Raw genomic sequence first — 17,512 nt, 5'->3', positions numbered from 1 at the left:
GACTTCTAAGCCTCAAAATAATGACTTTTTTTCCTAAGGTGGTAGGAATGAAACTCAGTGCGGGCTGGATGGGGTCCCCCCTGGGCACCGCAGACCTAAGCTTGTTTAACTCCTACCTCTTAAAGGGACCGAGAAAAAATGACCTTTTCTGCACTCCAATGTAAGTCAATGGGGCGATTTTTTGGCTATGTGCTAGAAATGAAATGCAGTGCGGATTGGATGACAGGCACCCTAGGCACCCAGGATCGGCTTTAGTTTCACGTGTATCTCTTAAGCCGGCAGAGAAAACCCACCTGATATGCGCTCCACACAATTGAATAGAGACGCCGTTGATTTTCTATGGGAATTGCAGAAATGACTTCTAAGCCTCAAAATAATGACTTTTTTTCCTAAGGTGGTAGGAATGAAACTCAGTGCGGGCTGGATGGGGTCCCCCCTGGGCACCGCAGACCTAAGCTTGTTTAACTCCTACCTCTTAAAGGGACCGAGAAAAAATGACCTTTTCTGCACTCCAATGTAAGTCAATGGGGCGATTTTTTGGCTATGTGCTAGAAATGAAATGCAGTGCGGATTGGATGACAGGCACCCTAGGCACCCAGGATCGGCTTTAGTTTCACGTGTATCTCTTAAGCCGGCAGAGAAAACCCACCTGATATGCGCTCCACACAATTGAATAGAGACGCCGTTGATTTTCTATGGGAATTGCAGAAATGACTTCTAAGCCTCAAAATAATGACTTTTTTCCTAAGGTGGTAGGAATGAAACTCAGTGCGGGCTGGATGGGGTCCCCCCTGGGCACCGCAGACCTAAGCTTGTTTAACTCCTACCTCTTAAAGGGACCGAGAAAAAATGACCTTTTCTGCACTCCAATGTAAGTCAATGGGGCGATTTTTTGGCTATGTGCTAGAAATGAAATGCAGTGCGGATTGGATGACAGGCACCCTAGGCACCCAGGATCGGCTTTAGTTTCACGTGTATCTCTTAAGCCGGCAGAGAAAACCCACCTGATATGCGCTCCACACAATTGAATAGAGACGCCGTTGATTTTCTATGGGAATTGCAGAAATGACTTCTAAGCCTCAAAATAATGACTTTTTTTCCTAAGGTGGTAGGAATGAAACTCAGTGCGGGCTGGATGGGGTCCCCCCTGGGCACCGCAGACCTAAGCTTGTTTAACTCCTACCTCTTAAAGGGACCGAGAAAAAATGACCTTTTCTGCACTCCAATGTAAGTCAATGGGGCGATTTTTTGGCTATGTGCTAGAAATGAAATGCAGTGCGGATTGGATGACAGGCACCCTAGGCACCCAGGATCGGCTTTAGTTTCACGTGTATCTCTTAAGCCGGCAGAGAAAACCCACCTGATATGCGCTCCACACAATTGAATAGAGACGCCGTTGATTTTCTATGGGAATTGCAGAAATGACTTCTAAGCCTCAAAATAATGACTTTTTTACCTAAGGTGGTAGGAATGAAACTCAGTGCGGGCTGGATGGGGTCCCCCCTGGGCACCGCAGACCTAAGCTTGTTTAACTCCTACCTCTTAAAGGGACCGAGAAAAAATGACCTTTTCTGCACTCCAATGTAAGTCAATGGGGCGATTTTTTGGCTATGTGCTAGAAATGAAATGCAGTGCGGATTGGATGACAGGCACCCTAGGCACCCAGGATCGGCTTTAGTTTCACGTGTATCTCTTAAGCCGGCAGAGAAAACCCACCTGATATGCGCTCCACACAATTGAATAGAGACGCCGTTGATTTTCTATGGGAATTGCAGAAATGACTTCTAAGCCTCAAAATAATGACTTTTTTTCCTAAGGTGGTAGGAATGAAACTCAGTGCGGGCTGGATGGGGTCCCCCTTGGGCACCGCAGACCTAAGCTTGTTTAACTCCTACCTCTTAAAGGGACCGAGAAAAAATGACCTTTTCTGCACTCCAATGTAAGTCAATGGGGCGATTTTTTGGCTATGTGCTAGAAATGAAATGCAGTGCGGATTGGATGACAGGCACCCTAGGCACCCAGGATCGGCTTTAGTTTCACGTGTATCTCTTAAGCCGGCAGAGAAAACCCACCTGATATGCGCTCCACACAATTGAATAGAGACGCCGTTGATTTTCTATGGGAATTGCAGAAATGACTTCTAAGCCTCAAAATAATGACTTTTTTTCCTAAGGTGGTAGGAATGAAACTCAGTGCGGGCTGGATGGGGTCCCCCCTGGGCACCGCAGACCTAAGCTTGTTTAACTCCTACCTCTTAAAGGGACCGAGAAAAAATGACCTTTTCTGCACTCCAATGTAAGTCAATGGGGCGATTTTTTGGCTATGTGCTAGAAATGAAATGCAGTGCGGATTGGATGACAGGCACCCTAGGCACCCAGGATCGGCTTTAGTTTCACGTGTATCTCTTAAGCCGGCAGAGAAAACCCACCTGATATGCGCTCCACACAATTGAATAGAGACGCCGTTGATTTTCTATGGGAATTGCAGAAATGACTTCTAAGCCTCAAAATAATGACTTTTTTTCCTAAGGTGGTAGGAATGAAACTCAGTGCGGGCTGGATGGGGTCCCCCCTGGGCACCGCAGACCTAAGCTTGTTTAACTCCTACCTCTTAAAGGGACCGAGAAAAAATGACCTTTTCTGCACTCCAATGTAAGTCAATGGGGCGATTTTTTGGCTATGTGCTAGAAATGAAATGCAGTGCGGATTGGATGACAGGCACCCTAGGCACCCAGGATCGGCTTTAGTTTCACGTGTATCTCTTAAGCCGGCAGAGAAAACCCACCTGATATGCGCTCCACACAATTGAATAGAGACGCCGTTGATTTTCTATGGGAATTGCAGAAATGACTTCTAAGCCTCAAAATAATGACTTTTTTTCCTAAGGTGGTAGGAATGAAACTCAGTGCGGGCTGGATGGGGTCCCCCCTGGGCACCGCAGACCTAAGCTTGTTTAACTCCTACCTCTTAAAGGGACCGAGAAAAAATGACCTTTTCTGCACTCCAATGTAAGTCAATGGGGCGATTTTTTGGCTATGTGCTAGAAATGAAATGCAGTGCGGATTGGATGACAGGCACCCTAGGCACCCAGGATCGGCTTTAGTTTCACGTGTATCTCTTAAGCCGGCAGAGAAAACCCACCTGATATGCGCTCCACACAATTGAATAGAGACGCCGTTGATTTTCTATGGGAATTGCAGAAATGACTTCTAAGCCTCAAAATAATGACTTTTTTTCCTAAGGTGGTAGGAATGAAACTCAGTGCGGGCTGGATGGGGTCCCCCCTGGGCACCGCAGACCTAAGCTTGTTTAACTCCTACCTCTTAAAGGGACCGAGAAAAAAATGACCTTTTCTGCACTCCAATGTAAGTCAATGGGGCGATTTTTTGGCTATGTGCTAGAAATGAAATGCAGTGCGGATTGGATGACAGGCACCCTAGGCACCCAGGATCGGCTTTAGTTTCACGTGTATCTCTTAAGCCGGCAGAGAAAACCCACCTGATATGCGCTCCACACAATTGAATAGAGACGCCGTTGATTTTCTATGGGAATTGCAGAAATGACTTCTAAGCCTCAAAATAATGACTTTTTTTCCTAAGGTGGTAGGAATGAAACTCAGTGCGGGCTGGATGGGGTCCCCCCTGGGCACCGCAGACCTAAGCTTGTTTAACTCCTACCTCTTAAAGGGACCGAGAAAAAATGACCTTTTCTGCACTCCAATGTAAGTCAATGGGGCGATTTTTTGGCTATGTGCTAGAAATGAAATGCAGTGCGGATTGGATGACAGGCACCCTAGGCACCCAGGATCGGCTTTAGTTTCACGTGTATCTCTTAAGCCGGCAGAGAAAACCCACCTGATATGCGCTCCACACAAATGAATAGAGACGCCGTTGATTATCTATGGGAATTGCAGAAATGACTTCTAAGCCTCAAAATAATGACTTTTTTTCCTAAGGTGGTAGGAATGAAACTCAGTGCGGGCTGGATGGGGTCCCCCCTGGGCACCGCAGACCTAAGCTTGTTTAACTCCTACCTCTTAAAGGGACCGAGAAAAAATGACCTTTTCTGCACTCCAATGTAAGTCAATGGGGCGATTTTTTGGCTATGTGCTAGAAATGAAATGCAGTGCGGATTGGATGACAGGCACCCTAGGCACCCAGGATCGGCTTTAGTTTCACGTGTATCTCTTAAGCCGGCAGAGAAAACCCACCTGATATGCGCTCCACACAATTGAATAGAGACGCCGTTGATTTTCTATGGGAATTGCAGAAATGACTTCTAAGCCTCAAAATAATGACTTTTTTTCCTAAGGTGGTAGGAATGAAACTCAGTGCGGGCTGGATGGGGTCCCCCCTGGGCACCGCAGACCTAAGCTTGTTTAACTCCTACCTCTTAAAGGGACCGAGAAAAAATGACCTTTTCTGCACTCCAATGTAAGTCAATGGGGCGATTTTTTGGCTATGTGCTAGAAATGAAATGCAGTGCGGATTGGATGACAGGCACCCTAGGCACCCAGGATCGGCTTTAGTTTCACGTGTATCTCTTAAGCCGGCAGAGAAAACCCACCTGATATGCGCTCCACACAATTGAATAGAGACGCCGTAGATTTTCTATGGGAATTGCAGAAATGACTTCTAAGCCTCAAAATAATGACTTTTTTTCCTAAGGTGGTAGGAATGAAACTCAGTGCGGGCTGGATGGGGTCCCCCCTGGGCACCGCAGACCTAAGCTTGTTTAACTCCTACCTCTTAAAGGGACCGAGAAAAAATGACCTTTTCTGCACTCCAATGTAAGTCAATGGGGCGATTTTTTGGCTATGTGCTAGAAATGAAATGCAGTGCGGATTGGATGACAGGCACCCTAGGCACCCAGGATCGGCTTTAGTTTCACGTGTATCTCTTAAGCCGGCAGAGAAAACCCACCTGATATGCGCTCCACACAATTGAATAGAGACGCCGTTGATTTTCTATGGGAATTGCAGAAATGACTTCTAAGCCTCAAAATAATGACTTTTTTTCCTAAGGTGGTAGGAATGAAACTCAGTGCGGGCTGGATGGGGTCCCCCCTGGGCACCGCAGACCTAAGCTTGTTTAACTCCTACCTCTTAAAGGGACCGAGAAAAAATGACCTTTTCTGCACTCCAATGTAAGTCAATGGGGCGATTTTTTGGCTATGTGCTAGAAATGAAATGCAGTGCGGATTGGATGACAGGCACCCTAGGCACCCAGGATCGGCTTTAGTTTCACGTGTATCTCTTAAGCCGGCAGAGAAAACCCACCTGATATGCGCTCCACACAATTGAATAGAGACGCCGTTGATTTTCTATGGGAATTGCAGAAATGACTTCTAAGCCTCAAAATAATGACTTTTTTTCCTAAGGTGGTAGGAATGAAACTCAGTGCGGGCTGGATGGGGTCCCCCCTGGGCACCGCAGACCTAAGCTTGTTTAACTCCTACCTCTTAAAGGGACCGAGAAAAAATGACCTTTTCTGCACTCCAATGTAAGTCAATGGGGCGATTTTTTGGCTATGTGCTAGAAATGAAATGCAGTGCGGATTGGATGACAGGCACCCTAGGCACCCAGGATCGGCTTTAGTTTCACGTGTATCTCTTAAGCCGGCAGAGAAAACCCACCTGATATGCGCTCCACACAAGTGAATAGAGACGCCGTTGATTTTCTATGGGAATTGCAGAAATGACTTCTAAGCCTCAAAATAATGACTTTTTTTCCTAAGGTGGTAGGAATGAAACTCAGTGCGGGCTGGATGGGGTCCCCCCTGGGCACCGCAGACCTAAGCTTGTTTAACTCCTACCTCTTAAAGGGACCGAGAAAAAATGACCTTTTCTGCACTCCAATGTAAGTCAATGGGGCGATTTTTTGGCTATGTGCTAGAAATGAAATGCAGTGCGGATTGGATGACAGGCACCCTAGGCACCCAGGATCGGCTTTAGTTTCACGTGTATCTCTTAAGCCGGCAGAGAAAACCCACCTGATATGCGCTCCACACAATTGAATAGAGACGCCGTTGATTTTCTATGGGAATTGCAGAAATGACTTCTAAGCCTCAAAATAATGACTTTTTTTCCTAAGGTGGTAGGAATGAAACTCAGTGCGGGCTGGATGGGGTCCCCCCTGGGCACCGCAGACCTAAGCTTGTTTAACTCCTACCTCTTAAAGGGACCGAGAAAAAATGACCTTTTCTGCACTCCAATGTAAGTCAATGGGGCGATTTTTTGGCTATGTGCTAGAAATGAAATGCAGTGCGGATTGGATGACAGGCACCCTAGGCACCCAGGATCGGCTTTAGTTTCACGTGTATCTCTTAAGCCGGCAGAGAAAACCCACCTGATATGCGCTCCACACAATTGAATAGAGACGCCGTTGATTTTCTATGGGAATTGCAGAAATGACTTCTAAGCCTCAAAATAATGACTTTTTTTCCTAAGGTGGTAGGAATGAAACTCAGTGCGGGCTGGATGGGGTCCCCCCTGGGCACCGCAGACCTAAGCTTGTTTAACTCCTACCTCTTAAAGGGACCGAGAAAAAATGACCTTTTCTGCACTCCAATGTAAGTCAATGGGGCGATTTTTTGGCTATGTGCTAGAAATGAAATGCAGTGCGGATTGGATGACAGGCACCCTAGGCACCCAGGATCGGCTTTAGTTTCACGTGTATCTCTTAAGCCGGCAGAGAAAACCCACCTGATATGCGCTCCACACAATTGAATAGAGACGCCGTTGATTTTCTATGGGAATTGCAGAAATGACTTCTAAGCCTCAAAATAATGACTTTTTTTCCTAAGGTGGTAGGAATGAAACTCAGTGCGGGCTGGATGGGGTCCCCCCTGGGCACCGCAGACCTAAGCTTGTTTAACTCCTACCTCTTAAAGGGACCGAGAAAAAATGACCTTTTCTGCACTCCAATGTAAGTCAATGGGGCGATTTTTTGGCTATGTGCTAGAAATGAAATGCAGTGCGGATTGGATGACAGGCACCCTAGGCACCCAGGATCGGCTTTAGTTTCACGTGTATCTCTTAAGCCGGCAGAGAAAACCCACCTGATATGCGCTCCACACAATTGAATAGAGACGCCGTTGATTTTCTATGGGAATTGCAGAAATGACTTCTAAGCCTCAAAATAATGACTTTTTTTCCTAAGGTGGTAGGAATGAAACTCAGTGCGGGCTGGATGGGGTCCCCCCTGGGCACCGCAGACCTAAGCTTGTTTAACTCCTACCTCTTAAAGGGACCGAGAAAAAATGACCTTTTCTGCACTCCATTGTAAGTCAATGGGGCGATTTTTTGGCTATGTGCTAGAAATGAAATGCAGTGCGGATTGGATGACAGGCACCCTAGGCACCCAGGATCGGCTTTAGTTTCACGTGTATCTCTTAAGCCGGCAGAGAAAACCCACCTGATATGCGCTCCACACAATTGAATAGAGACGCCGTTGATTTTCTATGGGAATTGCAGAAATGACTTCTAAGCCTCAAAATAATGACTTTTTTTCCTAAGGTGGTAGGAATGAAACTCAGTGCGGGCTGGATGGGGTCCCCCCTGGGCACCGCAGACCTAAGCTTGTTTAACTCCTACCTCTTAAAGGGACCGAGAAAAAATGACCTTTTCTGCACTCCAATGTAAGTCAATGGGGCGATTTTTTGGCTATGTGCTAGAAATGAAATGCAGTGCGGATTGGATGACAGGCACCCTAGGCACCCAGGATCGGCTTTAGTTTCACGTGTATCTCTTAAGCCGGCAGAGAAAACCCACCTGATATGCGCTCCACACAATTGAATAGAGACGCCGTTGATTTTCTATGGGAATTGCAGAAATGACTTCTAAGCCTCAAAATAATGACTTTTTTTCCTAAGGTGGTAGGAATGAAACTCAGTGCGGGCTGGATGGGGTCCCCCCTGGGCACCGCAGACCTAAGCTTGTTTAACTCCTACCTCTTAAAGGGACCGAGAAAAAATGACCTTTTCTGCACTCCAATGTAAGTCAATGGGGCGATTTTTTGGCTATGTGCTAGAAATGAAATGCAGTGCGGATTGGATGACAGGCACCCTAGGCACCCAGGATCGGCTTTAGTTTCACGTGTATCTCTTAAGCCGGCAGAGAAAACCCACCTGATATGCGCTCCACACAATTGAATAGAGACGCCGTTGATTTTCTATGGGAATTGCAGAAATGACTTCTAAGCCTCAAAATAATGACTTTTTTTCCTAAGGTGGTAGGAATGAAACTCAGTGCGGGCTGGATGGGGTCCCCCCTGGGCACCGCAGACCTAAGCTTGTTTAACTCCTACCTCTTAAAGGGACCGAGAAAAAATGACCTTTTCTGCACTCCAATGTAAGTCAATGGGGCGATTTTTTGGCTATGTGCTAGAAATGAAATGCAGTGCGGATTGGATGACAGGCACCCTAGGCACCCAGGATCGGCTTTAGTTTCACGTGTATCTCTTAAGCCGGCAGAGAAAACCCACCTGATATGCGCTCCACACAATTGAATAGAGACGCCGTTGATTTTCTATGGGAATTGCAGAAATGACTTCTAAGCCTCAAAATAATGACTTTTTTTCCTAAGGTGGTAGGAATGAAACTCAGTGCGGGCTGGATGGGGTCCCCCCTGGGCACCGCAGACCTAAGCTTGTTTAACTCCTACCTCTTAAAGGGACCGAGAAAAAATGACCTTTTCTGCACTCCAATGTAAGTCAATGGGGCGATTTTTTGGCTATGTGCTAGAAATGAAATGCAGTGCGGATTGGATGACAGGCACCCTAGGCACCCAGGATCGGCTTTAGTTTCACGTGTATCTCTTAAGCCGGCAGAGAAAACCCACCTGATATGCGCTCCACACAATTGAATAGAGACGCCGTTGATTTTCTATGGGAATTGCAGAAATGACTTCTAAGCCTCAAAATAATGACTTTTTTTCCTAAGGTGGTAGGAATGAAACTCAGTGCGGGCTGGATGGGGTCCCCCCTGGGCACCGCAGACCTAAGCTTGTTTAACTCCTACCTCTTAAAGGGACCGAGAAAAAATGACCTTTTCTGCACTCCAATGTAAGTCAATGGGGCGATTTTTTGGCTATGTGCTAGAAATGAAATGCAGTGCGGATTGGATGACAGGCACCCTAGGCACCCAGGATCGGCTTTAGTTTCACGTGTATCTCTTAAGCCGGCAGAGAAAACCCACCTGATATGCGCTCCACACAATTGAATAGAGACGCCGTTGATTTTCTATGGGAATTGCAGAAATGACTTCTAAGCCTCAAAATAATGACTTTTTTTCCTAAGGTGGTAGGAATGAAACTCAGTGCGGGCTGGATGGGGTCCCCCCTGGGCACCGCAGACCTAAGCTTGTTTAACTCCTACCTCTTAAAGGGACCGAGAAAAAATGACCTTTTCTGCACTCCAATGTAAGTCAATGGGGCGATTTTTTGGCTATGTGCTAGAAATGAAATGCAGTGCGGATTGGATGACAGGCACCCTAGGCACCCAGGATCGGCTTTAGTTTCACGTGTATCTCTTAAGCCGGCAGAGAAAACCCACCTGATATGCGCTCCACACAATTGAATAGAGACGCCGTTGATTTTCTATGGGAATTGCAGAAATGACTTCTAAGCCTCAAAATAATGACTTTTTTTCCTAAGGTGGTAGGAATGAAACTCAGTGCGGGCTGGATGGGGTCCCCCCTGGGCACCGCAGACCTAAGCTTGTTTAACTCCTACCTCTTAAAGGGACCGAGAAAAAATGACCTTTTCTGCACTCCAATGTAAGTCAATGGGGCGATTTTTTGGCTATGTGCTAGAAATGAAATGCAGTGCGGATTGGATGACAGGCACCCTAGGCACCCAGGATCGGCTTTAGTTTCACGTGTATCTCTTAAGCCGGCAGAGAAAACCCACCTGATATGCGCTCCACACAATTGAATAGAGACGCCGTTGATTTTCTATGGGAATTGCAGAAATGACTTCTAAGCCTCAAAATAATGACTTTTTTTCCTAAGGTGGTAGGAATGAAACTCAGTGCGGGCTGGATGGGGTCCCCCCTGGGCACCGCAGACCTAAGCTTGTTTAACTCCTACCTCTTAAAGGGACCGAGAAAAAATGACCTTTTCTGCACTCCAATGTAAGTCAATGGGGCGATTTTTTGGCTATGTGCTAGAAATGAAATGCAGTGCGGATTGGATGACAGGCACCCTAGGCACCCAGGATCGGCTTTAGTTTCACGTGTATCTCTTAAGCCGGCAGAGAAAACCCACCTGATATGCGCTCCACACAATTGAATAGAGACGCCGTTGATTTTCTATGGGAATTGCAGAAATGACTTCTAAGCCTCAAAATAATGACTTTTTTTCCTAAGGTGGTAGGAATGAAACTCAGTGCGGGCTGGATGGGGTCCCCCCTGGGCACCGCAGACCTAAGCTTGTTTAACTCCTACCTCTTAAAGGGACCGAGAAAAAATGACCTTTTCTGCACTCCAATGTAAGTCAATGGGGCGATTTTTTGGCTATGTGCTAGAAATGAAATGCAGTGCGGATTGGATGACAGGCACCCTAGGCACCCAGGATCGGCTTTAGTTTCACGTGTATCTCTTAAGCCGGCAGAGAAAACCCACCTGATATGCGCTCCACACAATTGAATAGAGACGCCGTTGATTTTCTATGGGAATTGCAGAAATGACTTCTAAGCCTCAAAATAATGACTTTTTTCCCTAAGGTGGTAGGAATGAAACTCAGTGCGGGCTGGATGGGGTCCCCCCTGGGCACCGCAGACCTAAGCTTGTTTAACTCCTACCTCTTAAAGGGACCGAGAAAAATGACCTTTTCTGCACTCCAATGTAAGTCAATGGGGCGATTTTTTGGCTATGTGCTAGAAATGAAATGCAGTGCGGATTGGATGACAGGCACCCTAGGCACCCAGGATCGGCTTTAGTTTCACGTGTATCTCTTAAGCCGGCAGAGAAAACCCACCTGATATGCGCTCCACACAATTGAATAGAGACGCCGTTGATTTTCTATGGGAATTGCAGAAATGACTTCTAAGCCTCAAAATAATGACTTTTTTTCCTAAGGTGGTAGGAATGAAACTCAGTGCGGGCTGGATGGGGTCCCCCCTGGGCACCGCAGACCTAAGCTTGTTTAACTCCTACCTCTTAAAGGGACCGAGAAAAAATGACCTTTTCTGCACTCCAATGTAAGTCAATGGGGCGATTTTTGGCTATGTGCTAGAAATGAAATTCAGTGCGGATTGGATGACAGGCACCCTAGGCACCCAGGATCGGCTTTAGTTTCACGTGTATCTCTTAAGCCGGCAGAGAAAACCCACCTGATATGCGCTCCACACAATTGAATTAGAGACGCCGTTGATTTTCTATGGAAATGCAGAAATGACTTCTAAGCCTCAAAATAATGACTTTTTTTCCTAAGGTGGTAGGAATGAAACTCAGTGCGGGCTGGATGGGGTCCCCCTGGGCACCGCAGACCTAAGCTTGTTTAACTCCTACCTCTTAAAGGGACCGAGAAAAAATGACCTTTTCTGCACTCCAATGTAAGTCAATGGGGCGATTTTTTGGCTATGTGCTAGAAATGAAATTCAGTGCGGATTGGATGACAGGCACCCTAGGCACCCAGGATCGGCTTTAGTTTCACGTGTATCTCTTAAGCCGGCAGAGAAAACCCACCTGATATGCGCTCCACACAATTGAATTAGAGACGCCGTTGATTTTCTATGGGAATTGCAGAAATGACTTCTAAGCCTCAAAATAATGACTTTTTTACTAAGGTGGTAGGAATGAAACTCAGTGCGGGCTGGATGGGGTCCCCCCTGGGCACCGCAGACCTAAGCTTGTTTAACTCCTACCTCTTAAAGGGACCGAGAAAAAATGACCTTTTCTGCACTCCAATGTAAGTCAATGGGGCGATTTTTTGGCTATGTGCTAGAAATGAAATTCAGTGCGGCTTGGATGACAGGCACCCTAGGCACCCAGGATCGGCTTTAGTTTCACGTGTATCTCTTAAGCCGGCAGAGAAAACCCACCTGATATGCGCTCCACACAATTGAATTAGAGACGCCGTTGATTTTCTATGGGAATTGCAGAAATGACTTCTAAGCCTCAAAATAATGACTTTTTTTCCTAAGGTGGTAGGAATGAAACTCAGTGCGGGCTGGATGGGGTCCCCCCTGGGCACCGCAGACCTAAGCTTGTTTAACTCCTACCTCTTAAAGGGACCGAGAAAAAATGACCTTTTCTGCACTCCAATGTAAGTCAATGGGGCGATTTTTGGCTATGTGCTAGAAATGAAATTCAGTGCGGATTGGATGACAGGCACCCTAGGCACCCAGGATCGGCTTTAGTTTCACGTGTATCTCTTAAGCCGGCAGAGAAAACCCACCTGATATGCGCTCCACACAATTGAATAGAGACGCCGTTGATTTTCTATGGGAATTGCAGAAATGACTTCTAAGCCTCAAAATAATGACTTTTTTTCCTAAGGTGGTAGGAATGAAACTCAGTGCGGGCTGGATGGGGTCCCCCCTGGGCACCGCAGACCTAAGCTTGTTTAACTCCTACCTCTTAAAGGGACCGAGAAAAAATGACCTTTTCTGCACTCCAATGTAAGTCAATGGGGCGATTTTTTGGCTATGTGCTAGAAATGAAATTCAGTGCGGATTGGATGACAGGCACCCTAGGCACCCAGGATCGGCTTTAGTTTCACGTGTATCTCTTAAGCCGGCAGAGAAAACCCACCTGATATGCGCTCCACACAATTGAATTAGAGACGCCGTTGATTTTCTATGGGAATTGCAGAAATGACTTCTAAGCCTCAAAATAATGACTTTTTTTCCTAAGGTGGTAGGAATGAAACTCAGTGCGGGCTGGATGGGGTCCCCCTGGGCACCGCAGACCTAAGCTTGTTTAACTCCTACCTCTTAAAGGGACCGAGAAAAAATGACCTTTTCTGCACTCCAATGTAAGTCAATGGGGCGATTTTTGGCTATGTGCTAGAAATGAAATTCAGTGCGGATTGGATGACAGGCACCCTAGGCACCCAGGATCGGCTTTAGTTTCACGTGTATCTCTTAAGCCGGCAGAGAAAACCCACCTGATATGCGCTCCACACAATTGAATTAGAGACGCCGTTGATTTTCTATGGGAATTGCAGAAATGACTTCTAAGCCTCAAAATAATGACTTTTTTTCCTAAGGTGGTAGGAATGAAACTCAGTGCGGGCTGGATGGGGTCCCCCCTGGGCACCGCAGACCTAAGCTTGTTTAACTCCTACCTCTTAAAGGGACCGAGAAAAAATGACCTTTTCTGCACTCCAATGTAAGTCAATGGGGCGATTTTTTGGCTACGTGCTAGAAATGAAATTCAGTGCGGATTGGATGACAGGCACCCTAGGCACCCAGGATCGGCTTTAGTTTCACGTGTATCTCTTAAGCCGGCAGAGAAAACCCACCTGATATGCGCTCCACACAATTGAATTAGAGACGCCGTTGATTTTCTATGGGAATTGCAGAAATGACTTCTAAGCCTCAAAATAATGACTTTTTTTCCTAAGGTGGTAGGAATGAAACTCAGTGCGGGCTGGATGGGGTCCCCCCTGGGCACCGCAGACCTAAGCTTGTTTAACTCCTACCTCTTAAAGGGACCGAGAAAAAATGACCTTTTCTGCACTCCAATGTAAGTCAATGGGGCGATTTTTTGGCTATGTGCTAGAAATGAAATTGCAGTGCGGATTGGATGACAGGCACCCTAGGCACCCAGGATCGGCTTTAGTTTCACGTGTATCTCTTAAGCCGGCAGAGAAAACCCACCTGATATGCGCTCCACACAATTGAATTAGAGACGCCGTTGATTTTCTATGGGAATTGCAGAAATGACTTCTAAGCCTCAAAATAATGACTTTTTTTCCTAAGGTGGTAGGAATGAAACTCAGTGCGGGCTGGATGGGGTCCCCCCTGGGCACCGCAGACCTAAGCTTGTTTAACTCCTACCTCTTAAAGGGACCGAGAAAAAATGACCTTTTCTGCACTCCAATGTAAGTCAATGGGGCGATTTTTTGGCTATGTGCTAGAAATGAAATTGCAGTGCGGATTGGATGACAGGCACCCTAGGCACCCAGGATCGGCTTTAGTTTCACGTGTATCTCTTAAGCCGGCAGAGAAAACCCACCTGATATGCGCTCCACACAATTGAATTAGAGACGCCGTTGATTTTCTATGGGAATTGCAGAAATGACTTCTAAGCCTCAAAATAATGACTTTTTTTCCTAAGGTGGTAGGAATGAAACTCAGTGCGGGCTGGATGGGGTCCCCCCTGGGCACCGCAGACCTAAGCTTGTTTAACTCCTACCTCTTAAAGGGACCGAGAAAAAATGACCTTTTCTGCACTCCAATGTAAGTCAATGGGGCGATTTTTTGGCTATGTGCTAGAAATGAAATTCAGTGCGGATTGGATGACAGGCACCCTAGGCACCCAGGATCGGCTTTAGTTTCACGTGTATCTCTTAAGCCGGCAGAGAAAACCCACCTGATATGCGCTCCACACAATTGAATTAGAGACGCCGTTGATTTTCTATGGGAATTGCAGAAATGACTTCTAAGCCTCAAAATAATGACTTTTTTTCCTAAGGTGGTAGGAATGAAACTCAGTGCGGGCTGGATGGGGTCCCCCCTGGGCACCGCAGACCTAAGCTTGTTTAACTCCTACCTCTTAAAGGGACCGAGAAAAAATGACCTTTTCTGCACTCCAATGTAAGTCAATGGGGCGATTTTTTGGCTATGTGCTAGAAATGAAATTGCAGTGCGGATTGGATGACAGGCACCCTAGGCACCCAGGATCGGCTTTAGTTTCACGTGTATCTCTTAAGCCGGCAGAGAAAACCCACCTGATATGCGCTCCACACAATTGAATTAGAGACGCCGTTGATTTTCTATGGGAATTGCAGAAATGACTTCTAAGCCTCAAAATAATGACTTTTTTTCCTAAGGTGGTAGGAATGAAACTCAGTGCGGGCTGGATGGGGTCCCCCCTGGGCACCGCAGACCTAAGCTTGTTTAACTCCTACCTCTTAAAGGGACCGAGAAAAAATGACCTTTTCTGCACTCCAATGTAAGTCAATGGGGCGATTTTTTGGCTATGTGCTAGAAATGAAATTCAGTGCGGATTGGATGACAGGCACCCTAGGCACCCAGGATCGGCTTTAGTTTCACGTGTATCTCTTAAGCCGGCAGAGAAAACCCACCTGATATGCGCTCCACACAATTGAATTAGAGACGCCGTTGATTTTCTATGGGAATTGCAGAAATGACTTCTAAGCCTCAAAATAATGACTTTTTTTCCTAAGGTGGTAGGAATGAAACTCAGTGCGGGCTGGATGGGGTCCCCCCTGGGCACCGCAGACCTAAGCTTGTTTAACTCCTACCTCTTAAAGGGACCGAGAAAAAATGACCTTTTCTGCACTCCAATGTAAGTCAATGGGGCGATTTTTTGGCTATGTGCTAGAAATGAAATTCAGTGCGGATTGGATGACAGGCACCCTAGGCACCCAGGATCGGCTTTAGTTTCACGTGTATCTCTTAAGCCGGCAGAGAAAACCCACCTGATATGCGCTCCACACAATTGAATTAGAGACGCCGTTGATTTTCTATGGGAATTGCAGAAATGACTTCTAAGCCTCAAAATAATGACTTTTTTTCCTAAGGTGGTAGGAATGAAACTCAGTGCGGGCTGGATGGGGTCCCCCCTGGGCACCGCAGACCTAAGCTTGTTTAACTCCTACCTCTTAAAGGGACCGAGAAAAAATGACCTTTTCTGCACTCCAATGTAAGTCAATGGGGCGATTTTTTGGCTATGTGCTAGAAATGAAATTCAGTGCGGATTGGATGACAGGCACCCTAGGCACCCAGGATCGGCTTTAGTTTCACGTGTATCTCTTAAGCCGGCAGAGAAAACCCACCTGATATGCGCTCCACACAATTGAATTAGAGACGCCGTTGATTTTCTATGGGAATTGCAGAAATGACTTCTAAGCCTCAAAATAATGACTTTTTTTCCTAAGGTGGTAGGAATGAAACTCAGTGCGGGCTGGATGGGGTCCCCCCTGGGCACCGCAGACCTAAGCTTGTTTAACTCCTACCTCTTAAAGGGACCGAGAAAAAATGACCTTTTCTGCACTCCAATGTAAGTCAATGGGGCGATTTTTTGGCTATGTGCTAGAAATGAAATTCAGTGCGGATTGGATGACAGGCACCCTAGGCACCCAGGATCGGCTTTAGTTTCACGTGTATCTCTTAAGCCGGCAGAGAAAACCCACCTGATATGCGCTCCACACAATTGAATTAGAGACGCCGTTGATTTTCTATGGGAATTGCAGAAATGACTTCTAAGCCTCAAAATAATGACTTTTTTTCCTAAGGTGGTAGGAATGAAACTCAGTGCGGGCTGGATGGGGTCCCCCCTGGGCACCGCAGACCTAAGCTTGTTTAACTCCTACCTCTTAAAGGGACCGAGAAAAAATGACCTTTTCTGCACTCCAATGTAAGTCAATGGGGCGATTTTTTGGCTATGTGCTAGAAATGAAATTCAGTGCGGATTGGATGACAGGCACCCTAGGCACCCAGGATCGGCTTTAGTTTCACGTGTATCTCTTAAGCCGGCAGAGAAAACCCACCTGATATGCGCTCCACACAATTGAATTAGAGACGCCGTTGATTTTCTATGGGAATTGCAGAAATGACTTCTAAGCCTCAAAATAATGACTTTTTTTCCTAAGGTGGTAGGAATGAAACTCAGTGCGGGCTGGATGGGGTCCCCCCTGGGCACCGCAGACCTAAGCTTGTTTAACTCCTACCTCTTAAAGGGACCGAGAAAAAATGACCTTTTCTGCACTCCAATGTAAGTCAATGGGGCGATTTTTTGGCTATGTGCTAGAAATGAAATTCAGTGCGGATTGGATGACAGGCACCCTAGGCACCCAGGATCGGCTTTAGTTTCACGTGTATCTCTTAAGCCGGCAGAGAAAACCCACCTGATATGCGCTCCACACAATTGAATTAGAGACGCCGTTGATTTTCTATGGGAATTGCAGAAATGACTTCTAAGCCTCAAAATAATGACTTTTTTTCCTAAGGTGGTAGGAATGAAACTCAGTGCGGGCTGGATGGGGTCCCCCCTGGGCACCGCAGACCTAAGCTTGTTTAACTCCTACCTCTTAAAGGGACCGAGAAAAAATGACCTTTTCTGCACTCCAATGTAAGTCAATGGGGCGATTTTTTGGCTATGTGCTAGAAATGAAATTCAGTGCGGATTGGATGACAGGCACCCTAGGCACCCAGGATCGGCTTTAGTTTCACGTGTATCTCTTAAGCCGGCAGAGAAAACCCACCTGATATGCGCTCCACACAATTGAATTAGAGACGCCGTTGATTTTCTATGGGAATTGCAGAAATGACTTCTAAGCCTCAAAATAATGACTTTTTTTCCTAAGGTGGTAGGAATGAAACTC

Source organism: Dendropsophus ebraccatus, unplaced genomic scaffold (assembly GCF_027789765.1).
Source record: "Dendropsophus ebraccatus isolate aDenEbr1 unplaced genomic scaffold, aDenEbr1.pat pat_scaffold_83_ctg1, whole genome shotgun sequence".
Lineage (NCBI taxonomy): Eukaryota > Metazoa > Chordata > Amphibia > Anura > Hylidae > Dendropsophus > Dendropsophus ebraccatus.
The sequence above is the reverse complement of the archived record's forward strand: the minus strand, read 5'-3'. Positions refer to the sequence as shown.